This window comes from Vipera berus (assembly GCF_964194415.1).
Source record: "Vipera berus genome assembly, chromosome: 6".
In the NCBI taxonomy this organism is placed as follows: Eukaryota; Metazoa; Chordata; class Lepidosauria; order Squamata; family Viperidae; genus Vipera; species Vipera berus.
In genome coordinates this window covers 70,457,951-70,484,685 of record NC_138208.1, presented here as the reverse complement: position 1 = coordinate 70,484,685, position 26,735 = coordinate 70,457,951, and positions in this window count along the sequence as shown.

Here is a 26,735-nt window from a genome sequence, read left to right as displayed (position 1 = left end):
CTCTAAACTGGAAGTTATATATGGTGGAATGGTCCATTGGTATCATCTGAGGATTTTTTCTTGGTGAAAATACCATTGGTCCTTTGCTTCCTTTTTCCTGGCTTCCTTATTTCAGCTACAAAAAACAGTGGTCAGGTCTGAACCTGCCTTTTTAGCTGAAGAGTTTCCAGCCCTTCCAATTTTTTAAACACATTCATCTGAAACATAAATTTTAATCTATATTTTTAAATTATATAAATTTGAAGGCTACATTTCATCTAATGGAAGAAGTTTAGCCACAGAAACTATTCTGTATTTAACCATGAACCACCTGCTTTCCAAAATGAGGTTTCCAATGATATGCTGGTGGCTCCCACCTTCATTGGCATTGCAGAAGGCCGTGAAGATCTGGCTCTTTGCTCAGGCCTTTCAATAGGATGGATGTTGACTCTTCAGCAGTGTGAATGTTTTTTTTTTCTTGGGGCTGAGTTTTGCCATCTTTGCTGTCTGCATTTTCATTTATTGTTGCATGATTCTCCTGTTTTTGTGAGAACTGCTCAGAAATATTGGGAGTCAGGGGGTGCACAAATTGAGTAAATAAATAAATATAAACCTTAAATAAGAACATTGTGGTAAATCTTAATCGCTTCCGGATGCTTCTGCATGGGGACTATGTTAACTTTTTGGTTTCCAAAACCCACAAACAATTTGAACCTGATGTACAGCGGTTTTATCTCTCTTGAAGTGAACCAGTTAGGGATCTCTCTGGCGGACTGGCAGAAATATACCAAATTTTATACCAAATATACTAAATTTTAAGATTTTTATCCTGACTTAATTTTTTTTTATAAAATCAGGGTGATGTGTATATATATAATGCTCCCACCTTCTATTTGACTCTTGACAACAGACCTAGTAGATAAGTTAAGCAGTCAAAAACTGACTAGCTCAAAGTCTCCCAGCCAGATTTCATCATTAAGAAAGGACGAGAACTCACAGACTCCTGGTTTCTGAAGTGAAACCTCAGCCACTCTACTGGCTGGGGAATTCTGGGAGTTGAAGTCCATGCCTCTTAGTGTTGCAAAGTTAGAAAAATGTTGCACTATTCCAAGCTGGTCCCATCAACCAAAGAAAGCATGGAAAGTTGACTGATTTGGGAGAGGCAGAAAACAAGTTGAAAGGGAATGGAATGAGTGAGAGTATGTGGCAACTTTTTCTTTCAGTATGGTGTCCAGCTGGTTTTTCAGAAAGCCACTTATATGCGGCTATTCCAGAGAATTTTGGAGTAGAATTGGTGTGAGTGGTGAGCCTTTCAGTTATGGATTATTGTATGATGTTTAGTTATTTCTCAGATACTGCAGGTGTTATAATTGCTATTTGTACATTAATTATTCCTTTTAAAAAGCATCTCTTCTATAGAGGGAAATGTAAGCCATCCATGCTGTTCTTTTGGATTGCAGTGGTAAATAAGAAAATTAATAAATTAAATAAAAGAAAAAATTTATCTTGTGTGCATGAAATAATGTCTGTTGATACAGTGGATTAGAAAATTATGCTCAGTGGGACTGGACTATATTAGCAGGATGCCACCAATGTGCAATGTGTAAATTGATGGTGGAAAAACAAATCTCTTTGGACATTCCAGAGTCACATAGTGCATGCCAAGGCCTGAAGAACAAAGAAGGATTTGGGGGGGGAAGGGGGGGGAGGCAACTGGCTTCAATTTCCAGTGATGGAGAAGAAGATCAACTTGAAACTAATAGAAACTTCCAAATATTAATTCATCAGGTTGAGCTGAACTGACATCAGTCATGCACAATGCAGAGATATGAGTAGACTTAGAAGGATTCCAAAATGTTTGAAAATACAAAACATCTTAAACACCCGTATGTGAGGGGACTCTAGAAACAGATCAGTGACAACTGAGCATGCTAAGGCAACACCAAACTGTCTATAATAACAGACAGGAAGAATAGAATGTTTTAGTTAGATATAATTATCTACCAAGCAAAAGGGATACTGAATGAGCCATATTTACTGCAATCTTTTTGCTTTTTTTCTTGTTTTAAAAATCTTTAAATGGACGGTATAAACAAATTCTTATGGTGGCAAAAGCTTTCCTTCTATATATAAAATATTGTACTGACAACTGAATAATTCTGCAACTGACAATAGTTCAACTCATCTGAAGATATCAAAAATGTACGGTAAGCCATACTGCGCTTCCAGAGCAAGAATTTAATATCTGAAACTCATTTTGCATAATTCAGCCATGGACATATGGTTCCCAAATATGTAGGTCATAATCAACTTAAAACACATGGTATGCATAAATACAAATGATATCTCAGATTTCTCCCTAGAAAGAGGAACTGGAACTATGGAAATATTGGTTGCATTTATGTCCAAATTTGTGAATAGTGAACCAATACAATGTGTCTTGAAATGTGGATTTGGGTTAGACCTAATTAATATTTGGATTAGTAAAGGAAATTTCAGGGTTATAAGCTAGTTTGGCGAAGCAAAAAACATACTCTAGAAGGCATTGGCAAGACACTTCCATAAGTTCTGTAAATAAATAAATAAATAAATAAATAAATAAATAAATAAATAAATAAATAAATAAATAAATAAATAAATAAATAAACCTACCCATATATATGGACATCTAGTGGGAGGCTAGAGATGTCATATATAGCATTGCATAAATAATATGAGTTATATACCCATCAATCATATTGGTGATCAGAGTACTTAATTTCAATCATTTGGATGATTTTACTTATCACATAGTTCTCTCCCTCTTTATATTTTTCTAACCAGAACCCCAAACAACCATTCATTGAATGATTGCCTAGAAATTGCAAAAATAAAAGCCAATACTTTCATTTCATTCTACTCTGAAAGAAAAAAGAGAAAGAAAGTAATGAAAGTTGTGCTATGTGTATCAAGGAGAATATACTGTATATCTAGAATGCATTAAAAAGGATTTTCTCTCTAGAGCCATTATGAGGACCAGGGATTTCTGTCTGGTTAAAAGAAGGTAAAATCAAGATGTTATTCATGATGATGTAATCAAAACTCTGCCCATTTTTAACGTGTGCTGCACTTTGACTTGTTTTGGCAGTGCCATCTGGACACTCTTTATTAGGACAATTCCAGCCTCACTGCCAAATTTATTTAGCACTGGGAATATTCTACTCCTCTGAGTAAAAAGTTCAGAGTAACTTTAATAAGAGGAAAAAATAGCTAAGAAGAAATGTGTGTAATAATAGAAATGAATGGCCTTCATATAAATTGGATAAATACGGTATATATAGCACAGGTGACAAAGAGGGAACATTGTCAGAAAACCTAAACAGTGGTACTGTAGAACCGCCAGTCAGAAAACTGATCAGAGAAAGAGAGACCATAAGCCAAGGCTTAATAATGGGTGATTTTAACAGATTTGACATTGTACAGTAGGACTCCTCTGATCTTTATTTTTAAAATGGTCTTTTTTTAAAAAAAAAAAGTACCTGTGATTAGGTTTTGTTTGCATTTTTATTACAACTCTGATGTTTGAATTTTTAAAGTATGTTTCATTTATGATTCACGCCAAAAGAGAAAAGGATAAACTAAAGAATAACAGACTTACAGAATAACAGAGTTGGAAGGGATCTTGGAGGTCATCTAGTCCAACCCCCTGCTCAAGCAGGAAACCCTATATACCATTTCAGACAAACGGTTGTCCAGCCTCTTCTTTAAAAACCTCCAGTGTTGGAGCACCCACAACTTCTGGAAGCAAATTGTTCTACTGATTAATTGTTCCAACTGTCAGGACATTTTTCCTTAGTTCTATCCAAAACACAAATGAAAAGTAGTTTTGTTAGGACTGGGGATCTGATTATTTTAATTTCATGTATGGGGGTTGTCTATTAAAAATGTAGACATAATTTATTTCTTTATTCAACTGTCAGATAAATCCTGATCCTTCACATTTCCAGTGGTGCATTCACTGCGTAATGAAAATCTATCCTTGCAAGACTTGGCAGCAGGGGAGGAGGGGCGAGTTACCCACAAATTTACCACTCTTCAAAAGCCTAAAGGGAAGATCAGACCTGGAAACCAACTCCATAAGAACTTCAGAACTTTATTTTATTGTTATATGCTTTAGTAAAAGGATTCTGTAAGTCCGATTGTGCTTGTCTTCCTTCCTCTTATACCCCAGGAAGTCAGGGAGAAGTCATCCTGACTGTCTTCTTAATACTATTTCTGTTGCCTGGGCTTCAGGATGCTTCTGTCATTTTGTTTTAACCTAACAGTTTCTGAATATTTGCTTCAAGGCTATCTCCCTAGCTCTCTACACAACTTAATGCTTATTTGGTATTAAATCTGGAAAATAAATACCAAAGTTAAAAACAGAAATACTTTGGTATTGAAAAACTACAGTGCCAGTTTCAGTGGCAAACCTCATTACTGATTTTCAGCAAATCAGACTATTAGTTTTCAATGGCAATTTCAGCAGGAGTTCCAGGGACTTAGTGAGAGTTGGTGGTTACCTCTCCCTATTCTGCAGAAAAGAGATGCTGATGCCTTCCTTAGTAAGGGCCCAGGGAGAAGGTCTTGTTTGGTCAAGGAAAGCAAACCATTTTGGATGGTCCAGAATGATTCTGTGTTGACAGGAAAGCAAGCTACCCCTTCTAATACCATCATTAATTCAGATTTAGGGGATCAGACTGCAAAGTTATAAAGCCACAGCTGATGCTGCAACAAGTTCCTGCTCTGTGCTGCAAGTTCGTACTTGGTTTACCAGGACTCCGGCCGCTGCTCCTCACCCCCAGTGGAGGGTAACATATTTTCCCTAGTATAGGCGGCTTGTCCCAAGTATTTGCTGCCAACATAGTTACAATTCCGGATGAACTCTTTGGAACAGCTGTCACCAGAGCTCAAATGAATTACGTCAGCAGCTTCAGAGAGTAAGCCATGATCACTGTTGGTTTAGCTGTGCTGAGAGAGATCTACAGTTTTTTGTTTCTATGTAACAACATCAATTCTGCAATCAAATTACTCAGTTTTGAAGGCCACAGTGGAATTGAATAGTTTGATTATAGTTGTATGAGTAGATGGATGTGTGATTTTCATACATAGCAGCATAGCATTAGAGGTTTTGAGAGTATCTCTATTGACCTCCCAGTGTGCACTGTAATCTACAATTGTAATAATGGGGATAAATGAGAAGATCTAGAATAGGTGTGTCAGACTGGCAGCCCACGGGCCGGATGTGTCATGCATAGACAGCGCCAACCCTGGCTCTTCAAAAGCAAAAAAAGTCATGATACGTCATGATAGGTCACATGACACAATCGAGTTTGACACCCATGATCTAAAGTCAACTTCCAACTTGGGTGGCTCATTTTCATGTTTCCCCAGCTATGCCACAAACAAGTCCCAATAATCATTTTTATAGGACATGTCCTTATTACATTGCCTTTTTGCCATCCCCAATCCATAGTTGAGCTTAAAGTCACATATAGTTTTCCAATTTTATTATGTTTTCCCGCTTCTTCAAAAATAATTCACATCCTCAGTATGATCTTGCATACTTTATTGATAATGTGGCTATTTACACAATGGGGGTGTGTGTGATTTTCCCAGCTCTTATTGGACAGTTTAAACAGTTATGAACATGCCTCTCCCTTCCAGTCATAGTCAATTGCCTCCTATGGTCATTTTGGCCAGAGCTGCAGAAGTGACCAGTTAACTGGCTTCTGCAGAGGCATCTGCCCATTATAATGCCTGCCCTGTGCTTTCCAGAGTCCATGGGCTCCTTAGATGCATTCCTCTGCATCTGCAACCTATCAGCTGGACTCTTTTTGGACACATATACCCATCCACATTCAAAGCACACATACACACAAACACACTTACTTTCCCAGCTCCACCATGTCACTTGTTAAGGAGAGCAGTCTTTTCTTGACAGCTGTAAATGCTCCTTCAGTGGGAGAGGAAACAAAGCTTTCATTAACTTATCCTGTATTAAACCATAAGGACAGTATGAGGCCCAGGACTTGTTATTGAGATGGAATAGGATTTAGTTGATGGGGAAATATAGTAAATGTTACATTTTTCTGCCAGCTCAAGAACTGATAGATTTCGGCTCCCTTCCTATGCCTAGAGGACTGATATTTATTCCATGAGAAAATCGAGAGTGAATCTGTCAAATTGTCACAGATGATATATTAATCTTTAAAGTCATCTTAGAATGAAGTAGATTTCTCCTTGGGTGGGAGAATATGCACAATTTTCTGTTATGAAGAAATATTTCCTTGCATAATAAATCAAAGAATAGGACCAGGAATGTAGCAAACACAATTACATTAGTAAGTAGATTTCTTCTGGTTGTTTTTTTTGCTACTTTAGACTAACATTGCTATCCTTCTACAATAATCTTGATAGACCATAGGAAGCAATACAATGCAATACAATACAATACAATACAACACAACACGAAAACAGAGTTGGAAAGGACCTTGGAGGTCTTCTAGTCCAACTCAGGCAGGAAACTCTATATTATTTCAGACAATGGTGGTCCAATCTCTTCTTAAAAACCTCCAGTGTTGGAGCATTCACAACTTCTGAAGGCAGGTTGTTCCACTGGATTAATTTTCCTAACTGGCAGGAAATTTACTCTTAGTTCTAAGTTGCTTCTCTCCTTGATCAGTTTCCATCCATTGCTTCTTGTCCTGCCCTCAGTTGCTTTGGAGAATAGCTTGATTCCCTCTTCAATGTGGCAACCCCTGAGATATTGGAACACTATCATGTCAACCCTAGTCCTTCTTTTCATTGAGCTGTAGTGACTTTCCTATCCTACTGTACCAAATTACAGCCTTATTCTGATTCTCTTTCAGTCCACTCAAACTAAAATCCTCTACTGACTTCTTTCAATTTTACATCCAAGAAGACATGTGGAAGATTAGTCTAGTAATTAGCACTGCAGAAATCAATAGACTTGAATGTCTTTCTTGAACAGCAGAGAATCACACATTAGAAATGGACCTTTTCAAAAGGGAATGTAAATCAAGATACAGGAGCCCAGTTCTTTGAGGAATGCAATATGAGACCAGCAATATTTTCATGTAGGCCAAGCTGTTCCATTTGTTCAGCCACTTGTGGTTCTACATGAGTGATGATAACTTAGGAAAGTTCTTCACATTTCAAACTCACACAGTAGACTATCAAGTTAATTCCATCCTTATTCTGCATCATTCTTCTGCTCTCAGTTGTGAGAGATACTCAGCACAGTATTACTTTGAGAACCACTTTCTTTTCTCTTAAGCTAATGTAATGCAGACAGTTACAGTTTCTGGCAAAGACAAATGGGATACATCTTTCTATTTTCCTGGCAGACCCAAAGAAGCATTGTCTGGGCATGCAAAGACAAGTGGGGTAAACTTCAGTCATGTAAAGTTGTGGCTGCTTTCAGGAGAGGTGTTTTGCTAGTATTGACCTGTTTTCAAATGATTTGCAGAGCCTAAATTCCAGTGAGGGATTGTATAAAGTACTAGTATAGTATTACTGTGTCTCCAAGCCATTGCTATTGCAAGGAACAATCTCAAAATAGAAAACCTTTGTTTGTACTGAAATTGTAACTTGTGAAATGACAATTCCACTTACAGTTACTGTGTGAAGGAACCAAAACAATGCAAATATTATAAAAAAGTATGTTATAGTGGACTAAGAGTTGTTCTAATTTTGAGTAGGATGGTGACTAGCTGGAGAATCTTTAAAATATTTTCAAATCGTAGACACTGTCCTTTCCAATGAGAAGGAAGAGGGATTATATTCTGAGGGAAAAGAAGTTAGATTTTTCTTGGTCCTGAGTTAGATTTTGTCTGGAACATCCTGCAGGATCCAAGCATCTGAACAGATGTGTGATTGGACATAACAGTTCAAGACAAAAATTTAGAAAGCCTTGGAAGAACAGGAATGAGGAAAATAAAATGGGAAGGAATATTAATTCAGTTTCATGAAGTTTCTTTTAAAATGATGTTCAGTGCTGAGTTTTCACACTATGATAATTTTGTGTTTTCTCCAGACCTTTATGACTTCTTGTTTGCACAAACCTTAGAGCACATTGAGTGGCAGTTTTGGAATTCAGATCTCAGCTTTCAATAATAGGTTGCAATTCAAGCAGTCTCTCAAATCCTTGCTTTATTGCTTTTATTAATATTAAAAGCTTCTTTTTGATTAAAAAAGAAAAAAATGAGACTGTCACAAGGGCAGACTCAGTGTGGAACTGCCTCTGACATGGCTCTGATATGTACCTCAGGAAGACATATGTTTGCAAGTATAAGTTACATTCACATTTATTTCTGACTAGTTAGCTATTTGTCCAGAAAAGCAAAAGTGAATTGCATCCATTTGTCTCTTCTCATTTATCCAAACTATTTATATGAAATAAGCCATACTTTGCAACGGAGTCAACTGAATATTTTATACACAGATGTTCTCAGGTTCAAACCCTGGCATCTTCATTTAAAAAGATTAAATAGCAGGTATGGAAAACTCTGGGATTCTGAACTGCCAAAGCAGAATTACCTGGAAGGAAGGAAGGATGGATGGATGGAATATATATCATCAAGTCACTTCTGACTCTTAGTTACCACATTGATTATCTCTCTCATGACCCATGCCTCATCTGTTCTTTCAAGTCTCCCAATGGTGCAATTATCACTATTGTAACTGAATCCATCCACCTTGCTGCTAGTCATCTACACTGAACCACATAGACAAAAAGAATGGATATATATTAGGAACTGACTTCAAGACTTTGTGGGTCTAACTTTCCTCCGCCACTGAGCTATCATTATCTGTAAAGCATCATATTCTATCCTGGGCAGTTGGCAATTGGCCTCCAGGATATATTGGATTGTGCCAAGATAAGTTGGTTGCTGGTTTCCATGGTGGCCATAGTGAAACTGTGTGAGTCTTGCATTGCTGGTATGATTCAAAGTGCCCATATTCTGGAGAAAGAACAGGCCATAGCCTCACTATCCTTCACGTTATACTTTGGTTGATTCTCCCCTGACATTTAAGAAAAAAGGTGAGGAAAAAACCCAATATCTCTTTGAAGATATTCTGCTGTTACTCTGCCAGCAAATACTGTAGACCAGCTTTAAGGCTAATCTACCTAGTTCCCAAATGGAAATCTTATCTACATTGCTGTCACTTTTCTGTTATGAAGCCATATGCATCATGTAACTGAAAGCTTAATTAACCTAGAAAGACAGATGGACTGGAATTGAATGGTCCTTTAGATAATTAAAGGAGGTATTCCTCTAGATCAGAGTTCCCCAACTTTGCCAGCTTTGTGGACCGGCGAGGGGGGGGCAGCGGCAGGGGATAGTTTGCACAAATGGCTAGCAAGTGTGCATGAGCACACAGCTCCATTTCCATGAATGGCATGCACATGCATTGCCGCTCATGCAAATGGAGCACACATGCATGCGCTTGCCCACTGCTCGCACAAAGTGAGAATGCATGTGTGTGCGCGCACACTCGCCAGCCATTTCCACAGCCCAGTTGCAAACCCTAAGCCCTGTTCTAGATCAGGGGTGTCAGACTGCCAGGCCGCAGGCCGGATGAGTCATGAGGAAACTGCGCCCACCCCATTGCCGGCAATGGGGAAAAAGCTCCAATACGTCACACGACATCACGTGACATCACATGTTTGACATGTCTGTTCTAGATAAATGAAGTTATAATGATCTATAAAGCTGGATCCACTGGTTAGGAACTGTGCTTCAATCTTCAACTTTGCTTAAGTGGCATTAATATTTTTTGATAAGATTAGGTAATGTCCATCTTGGATTTCTTTCTGGAAAGAAAGATCTAAAAATAGACTAATCTGCAAAGATTTGTTTCAGGATGCAATTTAGTGCGCCACTGTGGTTGATCCTATGATAAAGAACCGATATGAATTTTAGCAGGACAGCTGGACTTCTGGCATTTGAAATCCATTTATCAGGTTAGGTGTCAATAACAATAAGAAAACGTACCCATTTTTATTTGCCCCTAGACATTGGGTGGCACTTGATGGTAGCTTTTTAAATTCATAAATTTATTTGCTATTTTTAGTTGATGTTTATTTCTGCATTTGGATATTGATTTATCAAAGTACCTTGGAGCAATTCTGATCGAATGGAGGATACTGAAGAATAAAATAGACAATTTTGTATTTTTATAAAGGGCTATAGAGTGATTATAACATATCTTTCTCTTGAAATCTGTCTCCTGCCAAAATAAGAAATCTGCTTCTTGATAAATGGATTTTCAGCTTTTTATCTATCTTCCCTTATCAAAATTTCAGGCTGATAGCTCCACTATTGAATGATGTGAAATATTAAGAAGTTCTTTTCCTGTTATTACATGCTTATTCTTGTGCAAATGTTTATTTATTTATTTATTTATTTATTTATTTATTTATTTATTTGTTTGTTTGTTTGTTTGTTTGTTTGTTTGTTTGTTTGTTTTTATAAACCGCCCTTCTCCCGAGGGACTCGGGGCGGTGTACAGAGTAAGGTAGGTATATAGATTGAACAATAGTGAAAAACAATAGTAAAAACAAATTGGGACCCCAATTAGAGCTATCAGGCCAGGCCGGACTGCTGGAACAGGTAAGTTTTTAAGTCGCGCCGGAAGGTGCGGAGGTCGGGGGGCCATCCGGATTTCGGTTGGCAAGCAGTTCCAGAGGGCTGGCGCACCCACTGAGAATGCCCTCCCCCTGGGGGCCACCAGCCGACATTCCTTGAGCGGTGGCACCCTGAGGAGGCCCTCTCTGTGGGAGCGCCACAGGACGGTGGGGTGTTGACATTGGCAGAAGGTGCTCCCGTAGGTAGTCCGGACCCATGCCATGTAGGGCTTTGTATGTCATTGTTAGCACCTTGAATTTCACTCGGAAGGCAACCGGAAGCCAGTGCAGCCCACGGAGGAGAGGTGTGATATGGGAGTATCGGGAGGCCCCCAAAAGTGTCCGTGCCGCTGCACTTTGCACCAGTTGAAGCTTCCGAGTGGATCTCAAGGGCAGCCCCATGTAGAGAGCGTTACAGTAGTCTAGGCGAGAGGTCACAAGGGCATGGGTGACTGTACGTAAGGCATCCAGGTCCAGATAAGGTCGTAGTTGGCGCACCAGTCGAACCCGGGAGAAGGCCCCCTTGGTCACAGCTCCTATGTGATCTTCCAGGGATAGCTGTGAGTCTAGGAGGACACCCAGGTTGCGGGCCCTATCAACAGGGGGTAGTAACTCATCCCCGATGTTAAGGGGTGGAATGATCTGAGTATCCTGGCTTGCCGGTACGTACAGCCATTCAGTCTTGTCCGGGTTGAGTTGAAGCCTGTTCCTCCCCATTCATTCCCGGACCGCTTTCAGGCAGCGGGACATCACGTCGAGGGCATCACTGATGCTGTTTGGAGTTGAGATGAAAAGCTGGGTGTCATCAGCATACTGATGGTACCCTACTCCAAAGCTACGAATGATCTCACCCAGCGGTTTCATGTAGATGTTGAACAGGAGAGGCGAGAGGACCGACCCCTGAGGGACTCCGCAAACGAGAGGCCTCGGGGTCGACCTCTGTCCCCCTGCCAGCACCGACTGCGAGCGACCCTGGAGAAAGGAGGAGAACCAACGCAGAACCGTGCCTCCCACTCCCAGTCCCCTGAGGCGCCGCAGCAAGATACCATGGTCGATGGTATCGAAAGCCGCCAAAAGGTCTAATAAGACTAGGACAGAGGAATGGCCCCTGTCCCGGGCTCTCCAGAGATCATTCATCAGAGCGACCAATGCCGTCTCTGTGCTGTAGCCCGGCCTGAAGCCCGATTGGCATGGGTCTAGATAAACCGCTTCATCCAGGACCTGAGGAAGTTGATGCGCCACCACGCTCTCAACAACCTTCGCAAGGAAGCGAAGATTGGAGACTGGACGAAAGTTATTCAATGAGGATGGGTCCAAGGTGGGCTTCTTGAGGAGAGGTCTCACCACCGCCTCCTTCAAGGCGGTGGGGAAGTGACCCTCACTCAGAGAAGCAGAGATGACCGCCAGAAACCAGCCTCGTGTCCCCTCTCGAGCTGCATAAGCCAGCCAGGAAGGGCATGGGTCCAGTAAGCATGTGGAGGAGCTCAACCTCCTCATAATCCTGTCCACTTCCTTAGGAGTCACAGGATCAAATTCCTCCCAGATGACGTCGACAAGACTGTCCATGTCCTGTTCTTCCAACTCTGCCCAGTTGGAGTCCAGGCCGGTTCGAATCCGAGCGATTTTATCCAACAGATATTGACCGAATTCCTCGGCTCGACCCTGCAAGGGTTCCTCCCTAACCTCTTGGTTCAGTAGGGAGCAAGCCACTCTGAACAAGGCAGCCGGGCGATTATCTGCGGACGCGATGAGGGTGGAAAAGTAGTTGGATTTTGCCACCCTTATCGCTGCGAGATAAGACCTGGTGAGGATTCTTAGTCGCAATCGGTCGGATTCGGATCGACTGGATCTCCAATGGCTCTCTAGGCCCCGTCTCCGACGCTTCATCTCCCGGAGCTCCGCAGTGAACCATGGGGCTCGCTGGGATCTGCACCGGGTCAGAGGCCTCAGGGGTACAACTCGGTCCAGAGCCTCCGTAGCTGCCTTTTCCCAGGCTTCCACTAAGGCATCCGCCGAGCTGTGAGCAGGGAGTGCATGTGGGTCCCCAAGCGCTGCCTGGAACCTATCAGGGTCCATTAGGCGCCTAGGGCGGTACCATCTGGTCGGCACCGTGCGCCCACGGCGGGGGGTGGCAAAGGGGAAGTCTAGCCGTAGGAGGTGATGATCGGTCCATGACAGGGGCGTAACGGTCGTGGCGCCCCCACCGATATCATCACGCCACTGTCCAGACAAGAACACCATGTTGTGCCCCCTTGGTCCTTACTCTGAATTCTTTTCATCCACTCACTTTCTGCTTCTACATACAAGTCCTCCTCAGCATCCATCACATTGTCAACAGCAGAGCTAATTAATGCTAAATGAAAATGGCAATTAATTTAACAAATACTGTTCTGTGGCACATGTCGAATTGGAAGCTGTAGGCTCTCCCAGATGACAAATGGTGACCCTAGGAGAGTTGTGGTTTCTTTTATTACTGCAATTTTGTGCAAGCCAGCTTTGCTACGTTTGATACTTCTAACAACAGGTTAAGCTATTTTGGGCACAGCCATTCATATAATGCTTTTATATGGTAAAATAGTGGCTACTTACTATTGGAAAAAAGGACTGATAGCAGGAATTTTTACACATGGATGTCAGAGATTCCCTTCTTATGGCTGAAGTGGGCTGTTCAATGCTGCACAACTGTTCTTCCTAAGCAGAGATGAGAATTGATTGTATAACATAGCAATCCAAATATTTTTGGGCTGAAACTACTGGAGTTGGGTAGAGCTGCTAGGATATGTAGTTCTGAGACATCTGGAGTGTTATTACCTTGCAAGCCAACACAGAGTTTTTCACATCCTGCTTATGCAATATACTGAGACCTACTCAGCAAGCAGTCTAGCAATTAGGCTCTCAAAGCAGCTACCAATATAAAATAAGAGGCCATTAAAAACTGTTAAAAACAGCAACAATACAATTCAAAAGATCTATTTGATTTTTTTCCTTCTGCAGAAAAAGTGGGAGTAAAACACAGCTCCCAGGAACTACATTCCTTAGCTGGATAGCAATATAAGTAAAGGCTGATTGTCAGAGGGGAAGGAGTTTTAACTAGCTCTTGACTGATGACCTAAACAAGTCAGATATGCAACTCAATGTTACTTTAAATGTTAAAAACAATACTCTGATGCTCAGAATGTAATTGGCAATTAATGCATGTCTTTCAACTTGGGGTTAATATGATTCTACTGTCATGTATCATTTAGCAGCTGATTGTTCAGTGATTCTTGTCTTAGCTCTGTAGTAGAGTGTTTTACACACAAAAGATCAGTCGCTGATACTTTCATTTAAATGGTTAGAGAATGGGTCAGCCAAGGCCAATGTTGTTTCCTGCACCAGATGTAAACATCTTTCTAAGGATCTAAATCAATCTAGATTAAGCAGTAAAAATTTCACCCAAATGGTGGCAACTTCTCAATTCAGTATCTACTGTTCTGAAGATATTTGAATGTATTTAAGGGGGAATGCAACTGAAATTGCATTTGAACTTCACCATGGGCTTAAAACGCAAACCCTAGAAGAAGACTATTTGGGTGAGGTCCATCTGTTGTGTGCAGATCTCCAGAAACTAAAAGGATATCATATAATTTGTTCACTTTTCCTTCTTTAATCATTTTTAATAATGTCTTATTGTTGCTGCTTTGCATAAAGTGGACTGTTGACCCAAATTGCATCAACTTTACCTTATCATCTATATGCTCCTTGCTTAACCGAATCCCTGAATCCATCTCATTACTGCTAGTAGTAATATAGATGGATATAACAGCACCTGGAGGATACCAAATTTTGAAAAGCTGAGAAATGCACCTAAAAAAGAGGCAGGGTTTTCATCATGTAGTAATAGCTGCCAGCTTGATTTTTTTGACATGCAGACTTAAAGGTGCCCCAGCCAGCTGTCTCAACTTTAAAATAGCTTTTAGACCTGGGTATATGAAAAAAAAAATTTTTCTAGGTAGTGAAATGTTTAAAAACTTGATAATAGAAGCGTTTCACAAGATATCATAACCAAGCTTATCATTCTTACATTTATCCGTTCCCCATTTTACCGCTGGTAGAAGAACTGGAAAAATTACCTTAGACATAGAATGTTTCAAAAACTGTGAAATCGTAGGTCTGCTTCACCAATAAAGCACCTTAAGAATAAAGAGCAGGGACAACAGTTTAGTGCCAGGTTCATTATTAATTTATAAGGTAGTCCTTGTAGCGCAACTGCCTCATTTAGTGTTTGTGGTTGTGATGGTGATGAAACAGTAACATTATCACCAATCCTTGCATTTGCAACTTTGGCAGGTCTGTAAAGCAAAGCAAAGCTGATGTAAAATCATAAAGGTTTCACTTAGTGGCTGCTTCACATAATGGCCAACTTGCCAATTCCAATTGTGATCACTAAATGATTACTACATATAGTATCTATTTATGGTCTTTGGGGTGATTCATATTCTTTTCTATGAAATTTTAGTTATTATATTCAACCTAAAGTCATGATCATACACTAGAAAAAGCAGTCCAATGTCCACATGAAATAATATTCTTCAGTTTTTCCATAGCATTGGAAGACTACCAGTTTGTAAACAGTGAGCACACAGCTATATAGTAATACAAACTGTAAATAGAGAGTGATTATATTATTCCAGTGTTAAAATTTCTAAATAAATAAATACAGTCTTAAAATATATGTAAATAGATTGTGATATTAAGAAGAAATCTCCCCAGGCCCCTGGGACCCCCAGGTCTGATAGCATAGCCAGATCTTGAGGGTCTAAAAAGTGTTTCTCAACTTTGGCATCTTTAAGATGTATGGTCTTGGACTCCCAGAATTTCCCAGCCAGCCATCTTAAAAATGGCCAAGTTTGAGAAACACTGGTCTAAAGCAGAGGTCGCCAACCTAAGGGCCGCAGCCCACTACTGGGCTGTGGCCTCTTGGCCATCAGGCCACGTGAGTAGCTGGCCAGTTCATGCACGCATGTGTGCGCACTCACCCCCTTGCACTGGTGCTAGCTGAGTTGCAAGACTCGCACTGGTGCTAGCAGCCCCATTTGTGGAGTGCGCATGCTCACAGCCCCATTAGTGTGCACGGGCGTGCAGCCACATTAGCATTTGTGTGCACGCATGCATAAAGGACCCTGCCCCTCTCTTTCCCATCAGGCCGCCAACCCAGAAAGGTTGGGGACCCCTGGTCTAAAGTATTTCCTACCCAGTTGTACAAAGAAATGTGCGCTTTGTAGCTGATTTAACAGTTCCTGCTGCCAAATCCAGCACAGTAACCAAAGATAATGTGCTTGGCACAGAATTATGCTTCTTTATCTGAACATAGAGAGAGATGTTAATTTACAGCCTAAATTTAAGGTTGGGATAGTCCGTCCTTGTGATGAATCTCAGTCAAGCACACTCTGTAGCTTTGACACACTCTTCTGGGGGCTGAGATGAAAATTCTGATGTGTTATCACATTTGCTAAGGTAATAATAACTTTTAGTACCTTTAGCAGCTGGTCTGCAGACAGCTCCAGATATATTTCTTACACATTAATACATGCTCTGAATTGAAAGTGCTCAGCTTTTGGTGGAGACTGATATAACATCATTGGTATGTCATCAGCACGCTGCATTCGGGAAAGCTGCTGCTGCTGAATGGGACCATAAAATAGTTGTTCTGCTTGTAAAGTAAAAACAGGAATCATGAAGAAAAACACACACGCGCAAACATATTTCAGCAGGAAAAGTCAGTGAAGCCATTGTACATACCAGTATTAAGTGGTGCTGGAACAAGCTAAGTGGAGCTTAAGCCAAGACTTAGTAGAGGTGCCCATTCTCCTTCTTTTTCTGACATCCCTTCTTTCTTTTCTTACATCTTCTTTTTCCTTTTGGACAACTTCTATTTTCCCTCTTTTAAGCTGCAATTAACAACCGCGGCTGCCCCCTATCACCATTATTGTTTGTTTTAACATTAGAGATTTTACTAATTAAAATTCGAGAGTCCTCTTTGATAAAGGGAATTAAAATAAAACAGAATGATTATAGACTGAGAGCTTTTGCTGATGACTTGGTTGTGACAGTATCCCAACCACTACAGTCGGTTGTAGACTTGATGGAAATTATAACTCAGTATGGTAAGGTTTCTGGGTTTAAGGTGAACAGTAATAAAACTAAGATATTATCCAAGAATTTATCTATGAGTGAAAGGGATATGTTATCTAACTTAACAGGTTTTGAAATAGTGAAGAAGGTTAAATATCTAGGAGTGCATATTGCAGCCTCAAATGTAAAATTGTATAAGAATAATTATGAAACACTATGGTTGAAGGTACAAAGGGACTTAAATAATTGGAAAAAATTACAATTATCACTACTGGGAAGAATTGCAGTTGTTAAAATGAATGTTCTACCAAAGTTCCTCTTTCTGTTTCAGATGATACCTATACTGAAAAAGGATGCCAACCTTGATCAATGGCAGAAGGGTATTAACAAATTTATCTGGGCGGGGAAAAAACCAAGAGTTAAATTCAAGATTTTACAGGATGCCAGGGAAAGAGGGGGACTTAAGGCGCCGAATTTGAAATTGTACTATGATGCGGCTGCTTTGACCTGGGTTAGTGATTGGCTTAATTTAACTAACAAGAGAATACTTCATCTTGAGGGATGGGATTTGGTATATGGATGACATGCATACTTGCTTTATGATAAGAAGGTAGACAGGGCTTTTAAATCCCATATTCTTAGAAGTGCTTTACTGCGTGTCTGGAAAAAGTACTATAATAAGTTAAATTATAAAATACCGATTTGGGGAATTCCTGGACACGCGATAGAGGGTGTATCTATGGGAGTGAGTATGGATATGGTTTCTTATAAGGAACTACTCAAATTGCAAGGGAATGATTGGCAACTTAAATCAGCAGAGGAGTTAAGACAAGAAAACATAAATTACTCTTGGTTTCAATATACCCAACTGAAAGCTAGGTGGAAGTCAGATCAAAAGGTTGGTGTCACAATTACAGATCAAAATTTAGTAAAGCAAATTAGAGATCCAAAATGTACACATATAAAGAGGATATATAATGCTTTAATTGAATTGGATTCGGAAACGGAATTGGTTAAAGATTGCATGATAAAGTGGGCACAAAATATTCAGGAACCAATCTCGTTGGACACCTGGGAGATAATTTGGGTCAGAAATGTTAAATTTACCCAGGCTCAAAATTTAAGAGAAAATTTTTACAAAATGTTTTATAGATGGCATCTGGATCCCAAGAAGTTGTCCAACATGTATCCTAATCTGCAGTCTAAGTGTTGGAGGTGTGGTAGCTTAGAAGCTACCTATTTCCACATGTGGTGGACTTGTAGAAACATAAAAGCCTTCTCGATTAAAATTTGGTGGAACATTCAAAAGATTTTTAAGAGGAAGATAAAGTTTTCCCCGCAATTGTTCTTACTGGGTATTGTTGTAAATTGTGATGTCAAAGAGACTAATCTGATGTTGAATATGATAACGGCAGCACGGTTACTGGTGGGACAATATTGGAAGAAGGAAAATCTGCCCACGGTAGAAGAATGGGTTTTTAAAGTTTCTAATCTTGCAGAAATGTCCAAGATTTCTGCTTATTTAAAGGATCACTCACAGGAGAGATATATTTCAGTTTGGAGGAGATGGATAAATTATATTGAAAACAAATATGGGACCAAAAAGTTCCATTTAGCTTATGAGTAGAATTTAGTGGGATATTGTTATTGTTAGTAGTTATGCTAAGAGAGAGTTAAAGCGCAGTACGAATTTGGTTGATTGTATATTGTGTAATTTTTTATTTAGAATATGATTGTTGTAACTATAATCCTGTATTTAGCTCTGGGAAGTGGTGGGGGAAGTGGGGGGGTTGGGGTGGGAGGGATTTGGGGATATATTGTAAAATATTGTAAAACTCTTTAATAAAAAAAACAAAAAAAACCAATTTTATTTTAATTCTGTATTCCTTAATTAAAGCCTTTACTGCACATCGCAGCTGAAGAAATTAAAGAGAGACTGATTTTCCCTAAAAAAAAAGAAAGAATCAATTGTTCGATTTAAATCAATTGTTGATTTCAAATTTTGCTGAGACTGCATGAATGGATCCAAAGGCCATCCATGGCCCACAGCTACAAGTTGCTTATCCAATCCTTGAGGACATGAGCAGATGTGGCTTAATACAAGCTGCTGCAGGATGAATGAAAGGACAGATATAAATGGACTACACTAAAAAAATAGGAACAAAATATAGAAGGCTGAAACTTTGCAGGATGCTGATGTCATTCAGTTGTTCGCAGTGGAAAAAAACCAGGGATTTCTTTTCCCTCTTCCGCTGAACAATCATATCTCCCATAAACATTATGTGTAATGTGTACAGCATTTCATGTCACAATATATTGTGCAAATTGGCAAGACAGATATCATTTTCAAAGATCCCCATTGCTATGGAAAGATGGGAATCACACAAAGAATCAAGTTGCTTTCAAGGCTGTCAGACAAGTGACCTCCAAAATCCTCTTAAGTGGCTAGGAATGTTAAAGGGTATATCTAAACCACAAGATTTGAACTGGCTAAAAATATTATCTCTGCTCAAGAAAGCTGAGAACTGGCTATGGGGGGCGGGGGGGGGGAGGGAAGCGAGGGATACAGGCAGATACTTAAACCAATGAAAGTGCAATATAGATATGCCCTAACAATTCTGCCTGCCATCAAGAAGGCTGATTTAAAAATCTGGTCCACAAAGCAGAGAGATCATTCCTTTGAAAACAGGGGAATTTACCTGCCCTTTAGGACATTCAGAACAGCACTGATGCTGGAGAAAGGGAGTTCTCCAGGCATGGGATAGGAGATCTGTATGAAATCTAGAACTGCACTGAGATTCAGCATTGGGAATTTAGAATGAAAAGGAATACAATCTTTCTGTGCCTTGAACTGCTGCATTGTCAATTCAAAATGAGAAATGAAAAGGTTTCTGTAATGTATTGGGGTTTCTTGCTTGTACTGATTCAGGTGTCTGTTTAAATGCTGCTTAATGGTTGCTCAATGGTGTGTATGTGTAACAGCTACTGACTAAGCCAGACTTGTCTCCAGGACTACAGTATCAGTGGTAGATTTGGAGCGGGAATGGCTTCCTTTAAATCTACTGGTGGCCGCCTAGTGGCCAATTGTATAAATAGTGGTGCAGCAGCCACAGTTTCAGTTCTGTTCTGCTTGACTCAAATAAAGCATGTTTCTGTTTGGAACCTTCCATCTCGCTTATTGCCTGCAAAGATCCGGCTACACAACAGTTTCTACAATATAGCATCCTCAGGGTATTTTGTGATGCTCTCCTGAGCATCAAAATTGGCACAGTGGTGGAAAGAGTGTCTCAGTGCAGGCTCCACCCCTTTTGTACATGAGTCAACAGGGCACACATGTCCTAAAAGAGACAGGATTTGCATGAGAGTGGTCCGCCTGACATCTTGAAGGTTTTGATTTGTTTGTGGATACTACTGTACAGGTATACAGCAAGCCAGTGGTTCTCAACCTTTTCTTCACCATGGACCCCCTATAAATACCTTTCGTGGCCATGGACCATGGCTACAGACCACCAAGACTTAAGATTTAAATTATAACAATTCTTCAAGCCTTCGCAGACCCCTTGTGACAACATCACAGACCCCCCCAGGAGTCCGTGGAACACAGATTAAGAACCACTAAAGTGAGCTATTAAAGAGGCTTGCCAGTGTTCAGGGGCCTTGGTATTTTGGACATTGTGATTCAGTTGTTTCTTTTATTCAAGTTAAAATATTTGAACATATTAGCAGGAAGCTTGCACTAAAAAGGCAAAGCATCATAGAGGTCTTAGAGATAAAAAAAATATCAGGCAGCTGGGCTGCAAAATGTCTTCTAGGATCTATGAATGAGGTGGGCTGAATTAAATATGTGGACCCATTTTGAGCAACTAAAGTTGCTGTAGCCTCATGAAAAACATACATTTTGTCTGCCTCAAGGTCAACCTCAGCTTCTCAAGTATTAAATTTCAGTCTACCCCCAGGGCTTCCCTGTCATGGATGGATTTTGAAATAAATTGTTACTTGTTTGTTTATTTTGCCACAATGTTATGCCATTCCACTTGATACTGCTTTTGAGCAGCTGGCTTGTGACCAGGCACTCCAAGGAAATGGAAGCACCATTAGACTGTTCCACAAGACCATAGCATGAGATTGAATGCCCATAACTCTGCTTCCATGTTTAATGCATCTTGCCTGGATTTATTCTCTATCCAGTAAAGAGGCTACCTGTGCTATTTTTCCACTGCTATCCTGCTGTTGATATTTTTAACCAGCAAATGTCAGAGACTCAGCCTGGAATCTTCTATATATGTTTTGCCATTGAAAGATATTTTCCCTTCGTATGATCAGCTTATCTCAGGCTGCACGTCAAGGTGCACAACTTTCCCCCACAATAATACTATGATCAAGATAGTTGTGCAAAGTCATGTGCATTGATCTCAAATATGTTTCAGCCCATGGTATTTTTCTGTTTGTGTTTCTGGAGAGTCAGACTCAGTTGGGCAAGGTTTGAGAAGGTTTGAATTCTCTGGGCACACGTTTTTTTCCCCCCTCCGTTCTGTGGCTTCTTTTGTTAGCATCCTAGGAATACCGTGAGGACATGTGCTTTTAGCCAAGAATAGCCTTGCAAAGTTCAACAGAAATAGAGAGAGGGACTTTTAAAGTGTGTATCAAATTTCTACAATGTCAAGCCAAGCAGTCTGTGAAGTTCTGGACTATCATTTTTTTCAAGACTGGCTTGCCACTGAACATTAGAAAGAAAAGATAATTTTAGCAAAAAGCACATCATTTTGGGGAATGTCCCTGATGAATATTTTCCAGAAGACATGCCCAGGAGTCTGCTACTTCATTTTTTTTTCTATCTTGGCATTTTAGTTTTCTGAAAGGAAGGAAAATAGCCAAGGAAGAAGAGGACACTCACATTTAATCATGTCATAATCCTATTATGAAAAATCTGCTTTATGTATTTATCATTTTACAAAATAATTTGTTCACTTGGGGGAAAATGTTTTGAAACAAAGTAGATTTTTTAAAATTAAATATTTTTTAGTAAAATCTACATTGATGCCTTGATAGCCAGTCTGATGTGGTGGTTAAAGCATCAGGCTAGAACCCAGGAGATGATGAATTCTAATCCTGCCTTAGACACAAAGCCAACTGGGTGACTCTGGGCCAGTCACATTCTCTCAGCCCAAAGAAGGAGGCAATGGCAAAACACTTCTGAAAAACCTTGCCAAGAAAACTGCAGAGACTTGTCTAGACAATTTCTGAGACTTAGACACAATTGAATTAAAAATGCATATACTGTATATATAGATGCTGTAGGCAACAGGCCCCTTAAAAAAATCTGTTCAAGCCGTTAAACAGAATCTTCCATTCCTTTCAACTGGGACTTATACAAGATGGCAATGCTACTATTTAATGCACCATTTTTCTGATCAAATCTATATGCATATTTAACACAGAGATTTTCCTATGGAGACTTCTAATACAAAATTTGGATATCTAGCAAGACTAGAATTATACAAAATATTAGAAGTGGGCCAAAGATGTAATTCCCAGTCTGGAAAGATGAAGGTTCTACATATAGAGAACTGATAGGCTTCAAGTCTACTTCTGTGCCCATTCCCCTCTGCTAATGTTAATAGATTGGAGCTGGATCCTCTGAGAAACAAAGTGTGTCATCTGATCTGATAACTTGCCATTTGACAAGCTATTTCACTGTTATGCCTTGATTATGGAAGTCTGGGGAATATACTGTGGTTTATTAAATACCAAATACACTTTTTAATTCTCTCTCAGCCTTTCAATTTTCCTTAGATCTAGATCTTCCACACTCTTTTATCTCCTGCTTCAGGAGAATTTATTTTAATGATTTCATCTGAATCAATAGTCTAATTTGGAAAATTGATTGCATTCAGAAATTCAAATCACCAATGAATCTTTGAATCAATTATTTACACAATCTTAGAGCATCTATCATGAAACCTTCCACCCAGGACAGTTGTGTGGCTATATCAACTGGGGGGAAAAATGCTAATAAAACCTTTGTGCAGTTGCAGGAAGATGGCAACCAGTCTCTCTGCTTATCCAGATGATATTCTTAAAATAATACTGTTGCAGCAATCACAAATGAATTGTTGATGTTATCATAACAAAGCAATGACAACACTAAGTACAAATGCCATTCAGCCACATTTGGACTTATCATGAGCTTGTTTTGTTATGGTTCCAGACTACTAATACCCTTAAGCTTTAGGCTCTAACTTGAGCAGGAAGATTTTATTTTTGGAAGAAGAATCTTTCCTGTAAATGAGTTCCAATAATTCCAACAAATGTCCTTTTTAAAAAACAGATACAGTGTGCTGCATTGTTTGATCTAAAAAAGACCATTGTTACTATGACTCAAGGCTCTGAAAAAGCTCTTTTTGAACAATGTAACTATGTAGAGCCACCGAATGGTGCTCATCTATCAAATGCATTGCATTACTTGAGGTAATTTATGTGGACTGAAAACCATATACAGGACTATGATTAGATAGATGAGATTTATCCATAATATTTGCTTTCTTCCAGCTAAAACATTGGTTTCAGTCCAAATGTGCTATTGTTTAGTGAGTAGAAATAATTTCCATGTCTGCAAGGAAAAGGGACTAGTTATTTATTGGTTTGTTTATTAGCTTTGTTTGCTGCCCTTCTCACCACAAGGTGACTTTGGGAAGCTTACAATGTTAAAAAGAATAAACCAGTATGACAACATGCAGTGCTTTTTTTGTAAAAGAAAAAGGTGCCGGAACTCACACATGTCATACAAACCGCCTTACAAGGTTCCATCCAAAAAAGTTTCCGGAACTCCGTTCTGAGCATTCTATGACAAAAAAAGCCCTGACAACATGTATACAATAGGTAAAGGTAAAGGTTCCCCCGCACATGCGTGCTAGTCGTTTCCAACTCTAAGAGCCGGTGCTCATCTCCATTTCAAAGCCGAAGAGCCAGCGCTTGTCCGAGGACGTCTCCGTGGTCATGTGGCTGGCATGACTAGACGCCAAAGGCGCACGGAACGCTGTTACCTTCCCACCGTAGTGGTCCCTATTTTTCTACTTGCATTTTTACATACTTTCGAACTGCTAGGTTGGCAGAAGCTGGGACGAGTAACAGGCTTTCAGTCTGTTACACGGCATTCGGGATTCGACCCGCCAAACTGCCGATCTTCTGATCAACAAGCTCAGCATCCTAACCCACTGAGCCACTGTAAAAGATGGGCAGGGAGGAATTAGGATGAGCAGGGATGGGTGGGATCTGTTATTAATCTTTCACCTCTAGTGTGACATTCCCCACTGTAGCCCCAGGCCAACTGGCAGAGCCAGGCCTTCAAGATCCTGTGGAAGATCAGGAAGTGGGAGCTGATCTCACTCCTAGGGAGCAAGATGAGCCAAAGGGCAGGAGCCACGGCAAAAAAGGCTCTTCTCTTGGACCCCACCAGACAGAATTCCCTGACTGACAGGGCCTGCAGCATGCACCCTCTGCTGGCATGGGTGAAGCAGAGCAATCTCAGTGGGATGAGACAGCTCCTCAAGTAACCTGACCCATACCATGAAGGGCTTTAAAAGTGGTAACTATGTTTTGTAGTTATACACATGCCTACCTTTTTGATCAGGAGATAAAACAATAGGTATTTTTATTAAAGACTGGAAACCTTTTATGATTTTTTTTGCTGAAAATGGGAAAAAAATGAGTAAGGGATTGATGGATTTGTTGATTAAAAGGGTTAAATATGGGAAAAAAGAAAATATGTAATTTAAAGAGGAAGTTGTGAAAATATGTTTGTAACTACTATAAAGAAGAATGGGAATCACTTCTTTCTAATTATTTTTCTTTTCTTTTTCTCTCTTTTTTAAATACATCTTTATCCTTTTATTCAATCATCTCCAATTCAGATACTGCCTGGATAAGCGATTTTCTTAGCAAGGCTTTTTAAAGAAATGGTTTACTATTGCCTCCTTTCTTGGGCTGAAAGAGAGCGATTGGCACAGGATTACTCAGCTGGCGTCATGCCTAAGGCTGGACTAGAACTCACAGTTTTCAGATTTCTAGCCTGAAGCTAGAAACCACTATACCAAACTGGCTTTCTATACATCATATGCATTGCATGTAATCTCTTTTGTTCTTTTCTTACTTTCTTACTTCACTTTTTTCTTTTCTTGCTTTATGCTACTTTATATTTATTTTTATACAATATCTGAGAAAAGTTTTATTAAAATTATTATAAAATGCAGGTACAAAATCAGAGAACCTGAAGACGCGTTAACCCCATATAATAAATGTGAACAGAGGTCTTAAAAATCCACAAGGAGGTGATCATCAGCTGAATACCTAGAATACAATATAATCTAAAAATTTTGCTTCTACAACAGTTTTAAAACAAAACGGTGACAAATAAGGAAAATGTAACTGAAGAAGGGCACTAAGGATGGAGCAACATAACAAAATGATTTCAGATACATGCATCAAGAAATAAATCTGTTTGCAAGGCTTGTTAATAAGTAATATAGATGTTTTAGCATTATATTCTTTTTATTACCCCATGCCCAAAGACTACAAAAAACTTTTCCAAAGAAATATTGAAATAAGTTTAAAAAGTAGAAATAGATAAAATGAGATTTGGACTTACTATAAATTTAGCAATCATTATAAACACATTGAGCCATAAGTAACTCTGCTCTCATTCTGGGTAGCAATTGATTTTTAATATATTCAGTATACTCAGTACCAAAGGAGAAGTTTTAAAATGTCCACAGTGACCAGAAGAATCAGAATATTAAAGGGGAGCAGGGAGGATGAATGTATATTTTGAACCTATTTTGGGGGGCTTAGAAGCTGTTCTGTCAAAGAGGTGCCTGAGAAATAGTTCCTATTAATGACACAAAACACCAATGAGGTTAAAGAAGGATTTGTTTATGAATGTTCCCCTTACATTACAAGGTTAAAACATAAGGTCATGCACTAAATTAGGGAAGGAAGACTATAACAATTGATACCAGAAGGCTTCCTTTAATCTCCAAAAGGTACAGCAGATCACACAGATCTATCTGCCTGAGCAAAACAATAAGGTATTTGTAGAATTAAAGCATGTTAATGATAGTTACACTGCCATGACTACTGAAATTCTGAGAAGCAATGAAATGAAATGGATTAAAATGCATCCGTTCACATCAGAAAAGCATCAGATCTATTATAGACAGGAAAATCATGGACAAAATAGAGGAGCCATAATTATTGATGAAAGGATGCCAAAATCAGTGCTTGCACATCATCCCAAAATGATACGTAGTACACTTTGATCAATAGTTGAATCCAAAACAAGTCAATAAGTATTATAAGGATCCAACTGAAAATGGAAAAGAAGTAGACTTTGCACTATTCTATGAAGATTTAGCACAACACCCTCCTTTTTAAATATAAAGGTAAAGGTAAAGGTCAAGATTCCCCCGCACATGCGTGCTAGTCGTTTCCGACTCTAGGGGCCGGTGCTCATCTCTGTTTCAAAGCCGAAGAGCCAGCGCTGTGTCCGAGGACGTCTCCGTGGTCATGTGGCCGGCATGAGTAGACGCCAAAGGTGCACGGAACGCTGTTACATTCCCACCGTAGTGGTCCCTATTTTTCTACTTGCATTTTTATGTGCTTTCGAACTGCTAGGTTGGCAGAAGCTGGGATGAGTAACAGGCGCTCACTCTGTTCCGCGGCACTCAGGATTTGACCCACCAAACTGCATATTAATATCATATTAATATTAATACCCTCATATTAATCATAGGAATGCTAAATTTGGAAGCTAAATAGAATATGAATTATGGGGAATTTGGCCTTGGTGTAGAAACAAAGTGGGAAACAGACTAATGAAAAGTTTTGCCAAGAAAGCCCAATGTTTGTAATTCAAAATACTTGGTTCACCTTCTTCAACATGCTGAAAGATTATGATACATATGGAGATCACCAA